This window comes from Heloderma suspectum, chromosome 1 (genome assembly GCF_057233095.1).
Source record: "Heloderma suspectum isolate Gila_16-S chromosome 1, 16-S_ref, whole genome shotgun sequence".
NCBI classification, from domain to species: domain Eukaryota; kingdom Metazoa; phylum Chordata; class Lepidosauria; order Squamata; family Helodermatidae; genus Heloderma; species Heloderma suspectum.
This window is the reverse complement of record NC_139458.1, coordinates 10525876-10542351: the sequence shown is the minus strand read 5'-3', so window position 1 is coordinate 10542351 and position 16476 is coordinate 10525876.

Sequence of the window (16476 nt, the reverse complement as noted above, 5' to 3'; positions counted from 1 at the left end):
AGCTTTGCTGTTCCCTCTGAGCTCGGCTGCAATCCTCACAGTAGCTGGGGGAGGAAATGGATTTTCCCAGCATCAATATATCATTGGGAGCTTTCCCTGGAGACTGTCCTGATGAATGCCTGCACTTCACAATTGACCATGATGCCCTGCCTCCTCTGCCTCTTGTTTCGACTCTCAATAGAGCGGGATTGGTGAAAGGGCAGCCCTGGTATTCAGGGCTGGCCCTACCCCAAGTCTGAGTGAGGCGGCCTTCTCAGGCAGTAGATTTGCATGTTATGAAAGGGCAGCAAGTTGTGTTATTCAATTTTTATTTTGTTTTTACTGCCAGGGAGAGGTGCTGATGGGATTTTCTGCCCCAGGTGCCAAAATAACTTGACCAGCCTTGGGTGCTACATATAACCTTAATTTGAGGTAGGAGAAGGCGCCATTTACTGTTCTTCCTGTTTCTGCTTTTCCTTTTTTCTTTTACATTCCCTCCTCCAGTAACAGACCAGAAGCAAAATAGCCTCTGAAAGTTAACAAATGTGCATTCAAAATCACATTTCAACTGATTTAAAAATTATTCTCCTGATATACAGCACTGATTTAAAATTGACATTGACCAATTAAACAGCAGTGGCTTTAGCTGGTAAACCAATCGTATGCTTCCATGCTTCAGTAATGCCACTGTTCATCTGGCCAAGGTGACCGGGAGAAGAAAACTAACCTTGGCATTGCTTTTTGTTGTTGTTTGGTTTTCCTAACCCTGACCTTGACCTTACCTGCTGCGTTTTCAGCACATCCTGCCAAAGACGTGTCAGGAGAGAGAAAGAGGAAGTTTGCACACCTGGCAATGCGGACTTCTCAATGTCATAGCAAAGGGGTGGGAAACAGTTAGAAGGGCAGCACCAGAGGAGGAAAGAGAAAGAGAAAGAATGGAGAAGGTGGGGCTGGAAGAGAGAGGCAAAACAATTCCAAGACATTCTTTGGACATTGTTCAGTGATCGGGTTTCACAATGGAGACAATTGCAGATATTTGAGGGATGTGGCAATGACAGCACTTAAGAGAACCTCTTGTCAAATTCCAAAGTGCCTCTTCCAAACAGAGTGAGAAGGCAAAGGGGGGAAAGCACATTAAACAGTCCACAGGACTAACATCTGGCTTTGAGGTTGTTTGGTTTATATTTCACAACTTTGCTACAGTATACAAGGAAAGTATTTTTTTCAGGATTAGCAACTCAGGGCTGAGGAATGTACCCATTTCCACTAAAGGTGCTTCTATATGATTAGGAATGCTTTTTATTTTAATTTTATTTGCAATTATAAGAAAACAAAGCAAAACAACAAACACCAGCACCAACAGAAGGAACATAAAAAAGCATAACCATTCACAATAACAATCCACAACACCATCTGTTGAGAGAGAGAGATTAGACAGTTCTGTTTCAAATATGTGATTTGTTTCCCGCCTCCCAGCTGAGCAGAGCAGAGCAGAGCAAAGCAAGCTGTTCCAGCTGGTCCAGGGACTACAGAAGCAGGCAAGCTCCCAGAGAGTGAGCGACCAGAGCGAGCGGACAGGGGGAGCAAACAGGAGTTGGCCAGGGGAGTCGCAGTGGTAAAAGAGACAAAGGAGACAAAGGAGACAAAGGAGACAGAGGCTAAGAGGTAAGTGGGCTGCAGGAAGCCCAGGGGGCTGCCCTTTATCCTTCTGAGTGGCTGTGAGCTCACCAGGTGCTTCTGAGAGCTCCAACTGAACAGGGTGTGTGTGGCCTGAGTACTCCCAGCAGCTGAGTGGGCATAAAGCCTCAGTCTGCTTCCTGCCTCCCAGCTGAGCAGAGCTGAGCAGAGCAGAGCAGAGCAAGCTGCTCCAGCTGGTCCAGGGACTACAGAAGCAAGCAAGCTCCCAGAGAGCAAGCAGACAGGAAGAGCAAACAGAGGGAGCAACCAGGAGTTGGCCAGGGGAGTTGCAGTGGTAGAGGAGACAAAGGAGACAAAGGAGTAGGGTTGTAGGAAACCCCGCTTAACTGGCTCCGCCGGGTTCCGCTGGGGGGGGGAGGCGTTCTGTGCCTCCCCCTGGAATCCTGGCCGGCCGGATCCACTCTGCGGGGATTCCGCAGAGCCTCCAGCCAGCTCCACCAGCAGCCGGACATCCAGCCGCTGGCTAGCAGGGACGCAAATGGTGGCAGCCGTAGCCGCCGCCATTTGCGTCCCTGAATTCAGCCGTGATAGGCTACGTAAAGACTTACATAGCCTATCATGTCTGGGTTAAAAAAAAAACAACGCGCACGCAAATGGCAGTGGCTACGGCCGCTGCCATTTGCGTTCCTTATTTTTGGCCGTCTTAGTCTACGTAAATATTTGCATAGACTAAGATGAAGACAAGAAAGGGGAATGCAAATAGCGTAGCAGATGCTATTTGTGTTCCCCCTTATTTTTGCCGTCTTACTCTACGTAAATATTTACATAGACTAAGATGGCCAAAAATAAGGAACGCAAATGGCGGCGGCCATAGCCGCCGCCATTTGTGTACACGTTTTTTTTTAACCCAGACGTGATAGGCTATGTAAGTCTTTACGTAGCCTATCACGAATGGGGGGGGGGGAGAAACAGACTGCAAATGGAGCCACCGCCATCCGGAACATCCGCCCCAGGTAAGTCTCGTCCCAGGGGTGATCCGTGGGGGGGGGGGGCAGGCCGTTCCGTCACGGAGTTCGGGGGGTCGAATGCACTGGCATTCAGCCTCACTGAGATCCATGGCTGAATTCTCTGACATCCCCTACAAAGGAGACAAAGGAGACATGGGCTAAGAGGTAAGTGGGCTGCAGGAAGCCCAGGGGGCTGCCCTTTATCCTTCTGAGTGGCTGTGAGCTCACCAGTGCTTCTGAGAGCTCCAACTGAATTGGGGGGGGGGTGGCCTGAGTACTCCCAGCAGCTGAGTGGGTGGGAAGCTTCAGTCTGCTTCCTGCCTCCCAGCTGAGCAGAGCAGATAAGAGCAAGCTGCTCCAGGTGGTCCAGGCCCAGGGACTACAGAAGCAGGCAAGCTCCCAGAGAGCAAGCGACCAGAGCGAGTGGACAGGGGAAGCAAACAGGAGTTGGCTAGGGGAGTTTGGCAGGGGAGGTCAAGGGGGAAGCCCCTAACATTTTTCTTTTTTCTTCTTTTTAACAAGCTGTTTTCCTATTTATTTGTCTTGTAACACACACTTCCACATCAGTGGGATTCTGCTTTTAACCTCTACTGAGTAGAGGAGCAGGCACAGGCTAGTCTAGAACAATCACAAAGCTAGACACAAAAAGGGAAAAGAGGCAACGGAAGGACAGGACTCTCCAGTGGTGGTGACCTGCAAGGCCTGTGCCATGTTTGTTTTCTTGCCTGAGAACAACATGGCCTACACCTGCAACAAATGAAAGTTGATCACGCTGCTGGAAGAAAAAGTAAGTGGACTGGAGTGGCGACTGTCGAACCTCCGGGGAATAAGAGAACACAAAAAGTTATTGGACAGAAAGGGGGAACTACAGCAGCTAAGGGAAGACCAGATGCTTGAAGAGCAACAGCAAAATGAGGCAGTGGGAAATGCTGAGGTGAAGAAAAATGGAGTAGAGGATACTCCTTGGAAAAGGGTGACAGTTAGGAGAAGAAGAAGTAGACACCACTCTGCACCAGTGGAAGCAGTGGAGCTGTGGAACTGATTCCAGGTACTTGCGGATGAGACTGGAGGACAGCCTGCAGAGGAAGAATCACAGGGGAACCTGCATGACAGCAAGCAAGAGGCTGAAGGTCGGTCAAACAGAGGCGATGAAACCCAGGCCTACAACAACAAGAAGAGTGGTAGTAGTGGGAGACTCCTTGCTGCGTGGGATCGAGACCCAAGTATGTCGCGAAGACCCGTGGACTCGCCAGGTATGTTGTCTCCTGGGAGGACGGATTAGAGACAGGACTGAAAGGTTGCCTGCACTCATAAAGCCCACTGCCAGGTATCCATTTCTTCTCATCCATGTGGGAACAAATCATACAGCCAAGTGGAGCTACGAAGAAATCACATCAGACTTTGAAGCTTTGGGAAAGAAACTCAAGAACCTTGGGGCTCAGATAGTTTTCTCATCCATCCTTCCAGTAGTTAGAAGAGGGATAGAAAGGGAACGAAAAATACTCCAGGTGAATGACTAGCTACAAAGGTGGTGCCGACGAGAGAGATTTGGATTCTGGGACCACGGGCTATACTTCCTGGAAGATGGGCTGTTGGCAAGGGACGGGTTGCACCTCACAAAGGAAGGGAAGAATGTGTTTGGCCACAGCATGAAGCACTTCATCAGGAGGGCTTTACATTGAATCCTACGGGGAAGGGAGATGTAATGTTGGGGATAACAATGGGCGTAGGCGCATGCACTGCAACGGAGAGAACAGCTCTAATAGCGCCCAATCATAGCCTTCAGACACATGTAGGAAGAAAGCCAGACTATGAAGCACATGGTCTTCGAGGTCTATATACTAATGCCCAGACTATGGGAAACAAACAGAACGAACATGAACTCTTAATACAGGAGGGAAATTATGACTTGGTAGGTGTAACTGAGACTTGGTGGGATGACTCCCATGACTGGAATACAGCAATTGAAGGATATAACTTGTTCAAAAAGAACAGGAGGAACAGAAAGGGAGGTGGGGTTGCACTATATGTGAAAAATACATATCTCTGCACAGAAATACAGGAGGATGAGCTTGGTAGCCCCATCGAGAGCATCTGGATCAAAATAAATGGAGCAAAGAATAAAAGGAACCTGGTGGTCGGAGTCTACTACCGGCCACCCAGTCAAGGAGAAGACGAGGATGAAACTTTTGAAAAGCAAATCGCCAATGTTTTAAGGAAGCATGATGTAGTAGTAATGGGGGACTTCAATTTCCCTGATATTTGTTGGGAGACAAATTCTGCAAAACATGGCCCCTCCAGGAAATTCCTGACTTGTGTGGCGGATAACTTCCTCCTACAGAAAGTAGAGGAAGGAACTAGAGGATCGGCTATCCTTGACTTGATCCTAACCAACAGAGATGACTTAGTGGATAAAGTAGCAGTTACAGGAACTCTGGGGGAAAGCGACCATGTTATACTTGAGTTCTTGGTTCTAAGGGAAGCAAAAGCCGAGTGTAGTCAAACGCGTACCCTGGATTTTAGGGAAGCTGATTTTAATAAACTCAGAACAATGATAAGGAAGGTCCCATGGCAAGCAACTCTAACAAGAAAAGGAGTCCAAGATGGGTTGTTGTTGTTGTTGTTCAGTTGTTAAGTCGTGTCCGACTCTTCGTGACCCCATGGACCACAGCATGCCAGGCCCTCCTGTCCTCCAAGATGGGTGGGAGCTTTTAAAAAAGGAAATTCTCAAGGCACAATTACAAACAATTCCAAGAAGAAGAAAAGGTGGAAGACAACAGAAGAAGCCAATGTGGCTTCACAAAAAGGTTAGAGATGACCTGAAAACAAAAAAGGACACATATAGGAAATGGAAAGAAGGCCAAGTAACAAAGGAAGAGTACAGGTAGGGATGTCAGAGAATTCCGCCACGGATCTCAGTGAGGCCGAATGCCAGTGCATTCGGCCCCCCGAAATCCATGGCAGAACGGCCTGCCACCCCTCCGCCCCCCGCGGATCTCCCCCGGGATGAGACTTACCTGGGGCGGATGTTCCGGACGGCGGCGGCTCCAGCGGCGGCTGCGGCTGGTCTTCCAACCTTCTGCCACCGCCGCCATTTGCAGTTTCGTCTTTTTTTTTTTTTTAACATAGATGTGATAAGCTATGTAAAGACTTATGTAGCCTATCACGTCTGGGTTAAAAAAACCTAAACAAACGCGTACGCAAATGGCAGTGGCTACGGCCGCCGCCATTTGCTTTCCTTATTTTTGGCCGTCTTAATCAACGTAAATATTTACATAGACTAAGACGGTGAAAATAAAGGGGAACGCAAATAGCGCCCACTACGCTATTTGCGTTCCCCCTTATTTTGGCCGTCTTAGTCTATGTAAATATTTAAGTAGACTAAGACGGCCAAAACGCATTTGCGTACGCATTTTTTTTTTAAACTCAGCCGTGATAGGCTACATAAGTCTTTATGTAGCCTATCATGGCTGAATACAGGGACGCAAGTGGTGGCGGCTACGGCAGCTGCCATTTGCGTTCCTGCTAGCCAGCGGCCGAATGTCCGGCTGCTGGCAGAGCCGGCCGGCGGCTCTGCGGAATCCCGGCGGAGCGGAGCCAGCCGTCGAAGATTCCTGGGGGGAGGGATGGAGCACCTTCCCCCGCCAGCGGATGCCCCGACCGGAACAGGTAAGTGATTCGTACACCCCTAAGTACAGGCAGGTAGCACAGAATTGCAGGGATGGCATCAGGAAGGCTAAAGCTGAGAACGAGCTGAGGTTAGCAAGGGATGCTAAAAACAACAAAAAGGCTTTCTTCAGCTACGTACATAGTAAAAGACAGAGGAAAGAAATGGTTGTTCAGCTATTAAATAAGGATGACAAAATGATAACAGATGACAAAGAAAAGGCAGAGGTGCTGAATTCCTACTTTGGCTCAGTCTTCTCCCAAAAGAGGGTCTATGACCCCCCTGGCAAAGGCAAAGTACAGGCTGAAGGGGCAGGATTGCAGCTTGAGATTGATAGGCATATGGTCAAGGAACACCTAATTACTTTGAATGAGTTCAAATCTCCAGGGCCAGATGAACTGCATCCTAGAGTAATAAAGGAACTGGCAGAAGAACCGCTGTCTATTCTCTTTGAGAAATCATGGAGGACGGGGGAAGTGCCAGATGGCTGGAGGAGGGCTAATGTTGTCCCTGTCTTCACAAAGAGTCAAAAGGAGGAACCTGGGAACTACAGACCAGTCAGTCTGACATCAATCCCTGGGAAAATTCTGGAGCAGAGTATAAAGCAATCCATCTGTAAGTACCTTGAAAACACTGCAGTGATGACTCGAAGCCAACATGGATTTGTCAAGAACAAATCCTGCCAGACGAATCTGATCTCATTTTTTGATCAAGTAACCTCCCTTGTGGGCTGTGGGAAGGCTGTGGACATATATACCTCGACTTCAGCAAAGCTTTCGACAAAGTGCCCCATGATATCCTGATGAGCAAACTAGCTCAAAGTGGGCTAGATGAAACAACGATCCGGTGGATCCACAGTTGGCTACAGAATCAGATTCCAAGAGTGCTTATCAATGGGACCTTCTCAAGCTGGGGAGAGGTAACGAGTGGGGGTACTGCAGGGCTCAGTCCTGGGCCCAGTGCTCTTCAACATTTTTATGAATGACTTGGAGGAGGAGGTGCAGGGAATGCTGATCAGATTTGCAGATGACACAAAATTGGGCAGGATAGCTAATACTTTGGAAGATAGAAACAAAATTCAAAGTGATCTTGATAGACTGGAGCACTGGGCAGAAAACAACAGAATGACATTGAATAGGGATAAATGCCAAGTTCTGCACCTAGGAAAAAGAAACCAAATACACAGTTACAAGATGAGGGATACGTGGCTCAGCAAGACTACAAGCCAGAAGGATCTTGGAATTGTTGTCGATCACAAGCTGAATATGAGCCAACAATGTGATGTGGCTGCAAAAAAGGCGAATGCTCTTTTGGGCTGCATTACTAGAAGCATCGCTTCCAAATCCCGGGAAGTACTAGTTCCCCTCTACTCAGCACTGGTTAGGCCTCATCTGGAGTACTGTGTCCAGTTCTGGGCACCGCACTTTAAGAAGGATGCAGACAAACTGGAGAGGGTTCAGAGGAGGGCAACAAAGATGATCAGGGGACTGGAAACAAAGCCCTATGAGGAGAGACTGAAAGAACTGGACATGTTTAGCCTTGAGAAGAGAAGACTGAGGAGAGATATGATAGCGCTCTTCAAGTCCTTGAAAGGTGGTCACAGAGAGGAAGGGCAGGATCTCTTCTCGATCATCCCAGAGTGCAGGACATGGAAGAATGGTCTCAGGAAGCCAGATTCTGGCTGAACATCAGGAAAAACTTCCTGTTAGAGCAATACGACAATGGAACCAAAGACCTAGGGAGGTGGTGGGCTCTCCCACACTGGAGGCCTTCAAGACGAGTCTGGACAGCCATCTGTCAGGGATGCTCTGACTTGGATTCCTGCATTGAGCAGGGGGTTGGACTCGATGGCCTTGTAGGCCCCTTCCAACCCTACCATTCTATGATTCTATGATTCTATGATTCTACAATAACAATCCACAACACCATCTGTTGAGAGAGAGAGAGAGAGAGAGAGAGAGATTAGACAGTTCTGTTTCAAATATGTGCATTAAGATAAGCAAACCGTATATCTAAGTAAGCATCCAGACGAAACTGATGACTCTAGTGATGTGTTCAACTGCAGCCAGAGCAGTAAGAACTTCAGTCCACTGAATGAGAGGTGGTGGGTATTTCTCCTTCCAAGGCTGGAAGTAAGAGTCTCTTTGCAACTGTTAGGGCTCTCAAAGTCCACTTTTGCTGTCCATCTGCATGAACATCTGCAATTTATGTGGGCAGTAATTTCTAACCAGAAAGAAGCCGCACAGGGTGTGCCCACATCATATGCCTCAGCGACACATTGTCAGCGCTACAATGCCGACACCTAGCAGAGCTATTCAGCTTCTTCTTAACCAGCCTCTGTGGCATCCAATATACATGAAACATCAATTTTGGTTGAATCAGCCTCAGTTTTAAATCTACAGAAATAGTACATATGGAAACTGATCAACTTTCCTTTGATCAGACTGTATAAAGCATTCCAATTCCCTATTCCATTCCATACTGAACATCCACTTCATTATATTCCAGAAGACATTTATAGACAGCTATTGCAGGCTTAGCTTTCTGTAAAGATCCCATTAATTCCTCCAACGATATAGGTGGTCTTGAAGCACTCATCACTGATGGCCCATATATAGATACCAAAAGGTGCTGCAATTGAATATATTGCCACCCAGCACTAGATGATGAGGGATATATATGCCACAATACTGGAGATGGTAACAGCTAGGGCTGTGCCCCACTTCGGCTGAATCCCAAATTCTGAAGCAAATCGGGGTGATTTGGACCACTTTAGTCCGAATTCGAAGCAGGTCTGGAGCAGTCCAAAGTGGGTTGGAGAGATCCGAAGCGCTTCGGATCGCTTCAGACAATTCTGAAGCCCAGACAGCCTGTTTGAGCAAATGAAACAATTTGCTAGAGAGGGGAGGGGGAGAGGAGGAATTTGAGGGGGGGCGGAACTGAGCCTTGAAAAGTGACATCTCTAGGTGCTAATAGGGATGAACGTTTAACCCAGCAATTTGTTTTCTTGCTTTGTACTGTTTGTACTTTGGCTCCCCAACACTTCTCAATTACTATTCCTTCCCTTGCCATTTTTCAACTCTCTATATTCTTATAAAAAACCAAAGAATACAAAAGAAAACCCTCTTCTCTTTGGTTAGGCTTTAGAGTTATTTACCTTCCCCTCACCCCTTAGCTCGTAGGTAGTTTTTTTTCTTTCTGTATCTGCTTTCCTTTTGGTCCTGTGTTTGTGTGTGTGTGCTGTGTGAGTGCACCACACACATTATTGTGCACAAGCAAACAGTGTGTGGCCAAAGCAGTACGCTAATATACAGCCCAATATATACTGTGGGGCAAAGCATACACATAGTATGAAGCATCATCACTTTTGCTGTTTTTCCAAGACACTTTGCCTGTTGCTTGTTTTCCCTTGTGTACATCAAATGACCATAAGAAGAATATGATCAGGCCAGGCTATGTGTATTTTTAAATGTTTGCTTCATCTTACCCTTCCTGGGGAAAAGGGCTGCCCATTGATCAGGGGGCTGGAACAAGTCCTCTATGAAAGGCTTCAGTGTTTGGGCTATTTAATTTAGAAGAAAGGCAAATGGGGGGGTTGTAAAATTACAAGGGGTAGAGAAAGTGCAGCAGTGCAATTAATAAATAAGCCCCACTGAATTCAGTCAGTGTAACTTTTCCAGGTAATGTGTATTGCAATTTGCAGCCAAAGAGATGTTTAACTTTTATTTCTTCCCTTAAGGAGAGCCTCTGGTCAGTAGCAGATTCAGGATAGACAAAAGAAAACTACTTTTGCACTTTGAAAAAAACCTACACCAGAAATTAGGGACAGTGAACTCCTAATTGTCACTTTAAACACCTTCTGATTAAGATCTCTAATCCCCTGTGTGGCTGATAGTTTTTTACCTTTTGTTTTAGTTTCTGAGAAAAGGAAATTGTATGCATGGCTAGCACAAAAACTACTGGACAAAATTGTCTGAAAGTCCACTTCCATAGGGGCTGGCAGGTGCCCAAATTTCACCCATTTCTGTGGAAGCACTGAAAAATTATACCTCTTTGCTTTGAGAGATTTCCTTGAAAAAAAAGCAAATTTTACCTGCACCTAGCACATAAACTACTGGACCAAACTGTCTAAAATTTGGCAGTTCAGACATCTCCGTTGGAGCTGCCAGGTGCCCAGATTTATCATAAAAACTGAAAATGTTATGGTCATTTCTGTTTTCCAATGCAAGTCAATGGGAAAATGTAAAATCTGAATGATTTGAATATCTGAATCTCGATTCGGATCCAAATCTGAAGCGAATCAGATCAGATCTGAATTGGTCCAAAGTGAATCAGGGCTGATTCAGAAGATCTGAATGAGCCTCCGAAGCAAAGGCTGCACAGCCCTAGTAACAACTCATCGTCTAAAGTATACATTCCACTATCAACCCAACTCCTCCACAAAAAAGGCTGTTTCTCTCTTTTCAGATCAGGATTCCCTCATGAAGTTAATTTAGCATGAAAGTATGGATCAAACTGCAGCAGATGACATTATATGCCATGTCTCTCTAGCTGCTGAAATTGTAGGTGTAGCTATTCTTTTCTTTTTAATATGTCTGGATCCTAGTGCCATCCAGCCAAAAAGAGGTGTCAGATCATTTGACTCCAAAACAACAGATGGAGGAGTATTCATGGAAAAAGGTGTCTTCCAACCACTGGTATGAGATAGCAGATAAGCCTTACGATATAAACTAAGATCTGGAAAATTAAATTTTCCCTTCCTAGCTGGCAACTGCATCCTCTTAAGCAAAAGCCGGTGAGGAGAACCCCCTTCCGTCAAGAAACTTCCAAATTGTTGCAAAGAGTTTTTGAAATACATTTGGGGAATATATAAAAGAAAAATGGTTACGAATGCTGATATGAGGCAGCAACTGACAACAGCCAGGCAGCCACCGTCTGCACTCGCTGCAGGTTCTGAATCAGCCTTAAGGGCAGTCCCATATCAGCCACATTGCAGTAGACCAGTCTTGAGGTTACCAACACCTGCCCCACTGTGACCGCCCATCCAGGAGCGGTCGTAGCTGGCACACTACGCAAAGATGGGAAAAGGCATTCCGAGCAGCTGAGGTCACTTGGAACTCCAGCAACAATGATGGATCTAGAACAGGGAAGAGGAACCCTGCTCTAGAACAGTTAATGAACCTGTGTCCTGGACACAGGAACCACTCGTCCATAGGGTCTCCATCTTATCAGGATTCAAGCTGAGTTTATTGGCCCTCATCCAGTGTATTACTGAGTCCAGGTACCAATCAAGGACTTGTATGGCCACACCTGATGCAAATGTTATGGGGAGCTGGATGTGCCTGATCTCATCTGATCTCGGAAGCTAAGCAGGGTCAGCCCTGATTAGTACTTGGATGGGAGACCTCCTGGGAAGCAGGCTTCCTGCACTGAGCAGGGGGTTGGACTTGATGGTCTTGTAGGCCCCTTCCAACCCTATGATTCTATGATCTATGATCTAGTGTGTATCCTCAGCATACTGATGACACTTTGCTCCAGAATCCCTAATGACTGCTCCCAAAGGCTTCCTATAGATGTTAAATAACACTGAAGACAGGATAGTACCCTGTGGGACCCCACAGCTCAAGAGCCAAGCAGTCAAAGAACAGTCACTCCATTTTACTTTCTGAAACCCACCCTGCAGGTAGGAGTGGAAGCCATTAAAGCCTCCAACACCCAATCCATGTATCCAGTCCAGGAGGATGACATGGTTGATGGCATCAAAAGCTGATGAGAGATCAGATCAACAGGGTTGCCCTCCTTGTCCCTTTCTTGATAAATTCAGTTCTATAACCATGCTGGAGCACACACAAACGCCATTTCATCTCACTACTTGGGGCAAAGGTCAAATCAAGATGGTAACAAACTGAAACAGCCCCACAGTTGCCATGGAATCCATGAAGTCCTGAGCCAGCAATCCAGAGGTGACCTTGGCATAGATACCATCTTGGGTTCCTCCAATACCATGTTCAAGATCTCTTCAGCTAGGGAAGCATTGGGCAGCAGGGTAGATGGTACAGACAGTACACTAGCAATATCCCAAATCTGTCTCTATGGTACAACACCAGGTGCAACCTCTCAAGGCCTGCCCCAAGGTGGAGTGACTCCCTTGTATGGGAGTAAGAAGACCTATGGACCATGGTGACCCCCAGCCCACCCCTCCAACCTATACTGGTGCCACACTGAGTACCCCAGGAGGAGAGAGATGGGTCAAGTCAACTCTACCTCTTTCAAACAACGGGGTCTCACTAATGCACATTATGTGCCTGATTATCTGGACCATTCTTGGAGTTCTCTGGATCTCTAAAAGAGCACCTGACATCATTAGCTATCATGGTCAATACCCATTGATAGACCCTTACAGACCCATCATCTTTAAGACAACTAAATGCAACTTACCTACAAGGTAGATTTAGGCTTGAGCTAGGTATGACAAGGATCTAGTTCAGCTTACCTCATATCCTGACATTATTATGACACATTCCCCAGCAGCAGCAACCAATGATGTGGAACAAAGGCAAAGAGGTACAATGATGTCAGGGTGAGATACGTTAAACTAGACATTATGGAGTAGGGGGTGGGGCAGGGGAGGAACTGGACGCAGGACTATCATTTTTGGCAGCAGGTCTATGTTCTTCACAATGGGACATTCCACCCATAGATTCAAGGAGACCAAGAGAGCTTCCAGAAGGACAGCTCCTAGCACTACCATTGCAGATCTTTCAGTATAGGACTGATATGATCACAATGCCATGTACCAGTTAGCAGCCTAGCTGCTACATTTTGCACCACCTGAAGAAGCTTCCAGGAGTAGCCCTACAAGTAGCCATGGTTTTGCAATAGTCTAACCATGATGGAAGACAAGATTGTCTGACCCCCCCATAAAATTCCATCAAGGAGGCAGAACAATTGCCCTATAAAAGTCTTGGTTGGAAACAGCCAGTATTGACTGTTCCCTGGCAACTTTAAGTTTGTCTATTTAATTTTATTTATTTAAAATATTTCTAGGCCACCTTTCAGAGCAGGAGCCTTCAACTGCCTTCAGAGAGGTCTTTCAAGATCCTAGTCATTTCCCAAATGATACTAGAATTTGAGACCCAGAGTTAGGAGACAGGGGGTGATAATCTCGCCTTCTCCAAAGATCTAGGCCAAAAAAAGAAAAAAGCCTGTGTGTTTTCCCCAGAGCAACTCTGTTGGGCGCTCTCAAGGCTGCCGCTGCTTTCATAAAAGCCAATCCGCCTTCCATTTGTTTCTACTCTAATGATCCTGCTTCATGGCTTCCAAATTGTTTAATTGCCGAGCAATTATCCATTACGTACAATGATTCCATCCTGGCAAATGGCTGGTGTCACTAAAAGGTATTTCGAGCCAATGAACACATGTTTACCCTGGATGCTGAGATTCTGAATGGAGCCTGTTGCGCAGAGTACTGTGTGTGCAACCAATTGCCCCCAAATAACTATCAAGTGCCTGGAGCAGTGAGCTGGTAAGCTCACGCAGACTGGAAAGGGAAGCGACGGGTAGCTTGAAACGGGAGAGGAGGGAATGGCTGGTTTTAGCTTCTTCTGCCGTCACCCCACCCCTTTGGCCCTGCTCCCTGATCCATCAGTGGTGAGGGGGGGTGCCACTACCGTGGCACCAGGCCTGTCCTCATGCTGCCAGCTGGATTTCTACTGCAGTTGCTCTACAGTGGTGCCGTCGTAGGCAAGATGGCACCTCTCTAGAGCAGATAAGCAAAAGGGATGGACACCCTCAACTGAAATCTCAAACAAGATCACGAGGACCAAAAAGGTGCAACAATGTCCGTTATTTACCGAGCATCATTGCTCTCTAATTGTCCAAACGTACTTTAGATTTGGCAGTGACAGATTTTATTTTCTTGGGCTCCAAGATCACCACAGATGGTGACTGTAGCCATGAAATTAAAAGACGCTTGCTCCTGCGGAGGAAAGCTATGGCCAACCTAGACAGCATAGTAAGAAGCAGAGACATCACCTTGGCGACAAAGGTCCGTATAATCAAAGCTATGGTTTTCCCAGTAGTGATGTATGGCTGTGAGAGCTGGACTATAAGGAAGGCTGAGCGCCGAAGAATTGATGCTTTCGAACTGTGGTGCTGGAGGAGACTCTTACGAGTCCCCTGGACTGCAAGGAGGTCAAATCAGTCCATCCTAAAGGAAATCAACCCTGAGTGCTCATTGGAAGGACAGATACTGAAGCTGAAGCTCAAATATTTTGGCCACGAAGAGAAAACTCTCTGGAAAAGACCCTGATGCTGGGAAAGACTGAAGGCAAAAGGAGAAGGGGACGGCAGAGGATGAGATGGCGAGATAGCATCACCGATGCAACGAATATGAACTTGAGCACACTCCGGGAGAGAGCGGAGGACAGGAAGGCCTGGCGTGCTATGGTCCATGGGGTCACGAAGAGTCGGACATGACTTAATGACTGAACTACAACTTTAGATATTTTGGTTGAGCCATTAATTGTATTGACTTTACTAGGCATGATTGCCTTTATGCTTGTCAGAAATTATTAACTTGAGACAGCATGATATATAAGTAAACCTTGAAATCATTTTTTAAAAATTTGTATATAAACCTTGGAACAAATCTTGTGTATTTCATATTTATTCTCTGCTCTGCACAAGAACTGATGACATTCTTGCATCTTTTTGGTCCTTTTGATCTTTTCTGAGATCTCTCTGGAGCAGCTACTCTAGGAAACCCCTTAGCAATAGCTGTGCCCACCTCATCTTGGAGGCCCTCCCCCACCTGGGGGGCCCTACCATTAAGCGGAATGAGCCAGTTGCTTCAGGTGACAGATGCTGGGAGGTGGCAGCAAGGTGTTGGAGGAGAGACCTGCACGCCACGTGGCCTGCCTTGCACCAGCTAAGCTAACTGATGCCTTCGGGTGCAGTGAAGAATGTGGTTCCCCCATCAGCATTGAAGACAGATCCACCTGTTAGTCTACTCAGCTTTTGTACATGGAGCAGGAGGGGGCGCCATCTTGTTCTTCACTTCAGGCAGCTGCCTTGGGCCAACCTGCTGCTACCACCAGACAAGAAGATTCAAGCACAGAGGGGGGTATGTTTATGGAGAAAGGGGAATGGTGGTCTTAAGTTGCCTCTTAAATTTATCACCTGAAGTAGGGCTTTCAGCATGTCTTATGACTGGGTCAGTTTTGGAAAAAAGTATAATTAATTCCGGTGCCAGGATGGCTTGTTTTATCATGATCCTCCTCTCAGCATCTCATTGTATCCACATGGGAAACATATTTCCTCTGAAGTAAGTCCTATTTTGATGGAATTAACTTTCAAATAAGCACACTCAGGGCACAATCCTATGCATGTTCAGACAGAAAAAAGTCCTACAATTCCCAGCAGAATGCTGGGAATTGTAGGACTTTTTTCTGTCTGAACATGCATACGATTGTGCCCTCAGCCTTATTTTAATTTCCATTATGTGGTTCCATTATGATTTGTAAGTGAAAAGTAGCTTTCCTTCAAGAACCACAGGGGACCAGCAATGGTGGGGAGAAAGATGGAGGTGGGGCGATGAGCTTCTGATCTGGAGGAGGGAAGAATGGCTCCCTCTCAAGCACCACCGATGGGAAAGACATGAAGGAAGTGAAAACTATGGAAAATTATGCATGCATAGCGCTCTGTACAAAATTGAGAAAACATCAATAGAGCAATAGAGAAGCTTAACAGATCCATTCCACTTCAGCAAGGAGGTAACTTCATTCAGAACTCTGAAATCAAGAGGGAGGCACCCCTAAGCTTACCTAAGTAGGTATACACACTTAAGACATTTTAGGGTACATCTAAACCAGGGCTCTCAATTGTCTTTCAACCTCAGAACCAAATTCAGTTTGAGAGAAGCTCTCCCGGGGGTGGGGGTGCATCCCAGTGGTGGGTGGGGCTGAATGCAAAAAGGGTGGGGCTAATGCAAAAGAGGTGGAGCCAAATGCCCCCAATTCCAGCCTATTTTAGCTTGAAGTTCTCACTGCCAGCAGCTAAACCTTAGGAGAGGCATTTCAACATTTTATGATGGGGGGGGGATTGCATAGAAGCTGGGAAACTAGCAAACTATCAGCAGTTGAGGGAGGGGGTATGACCATTTGGGAAACCTGGTGGGCTGGATTA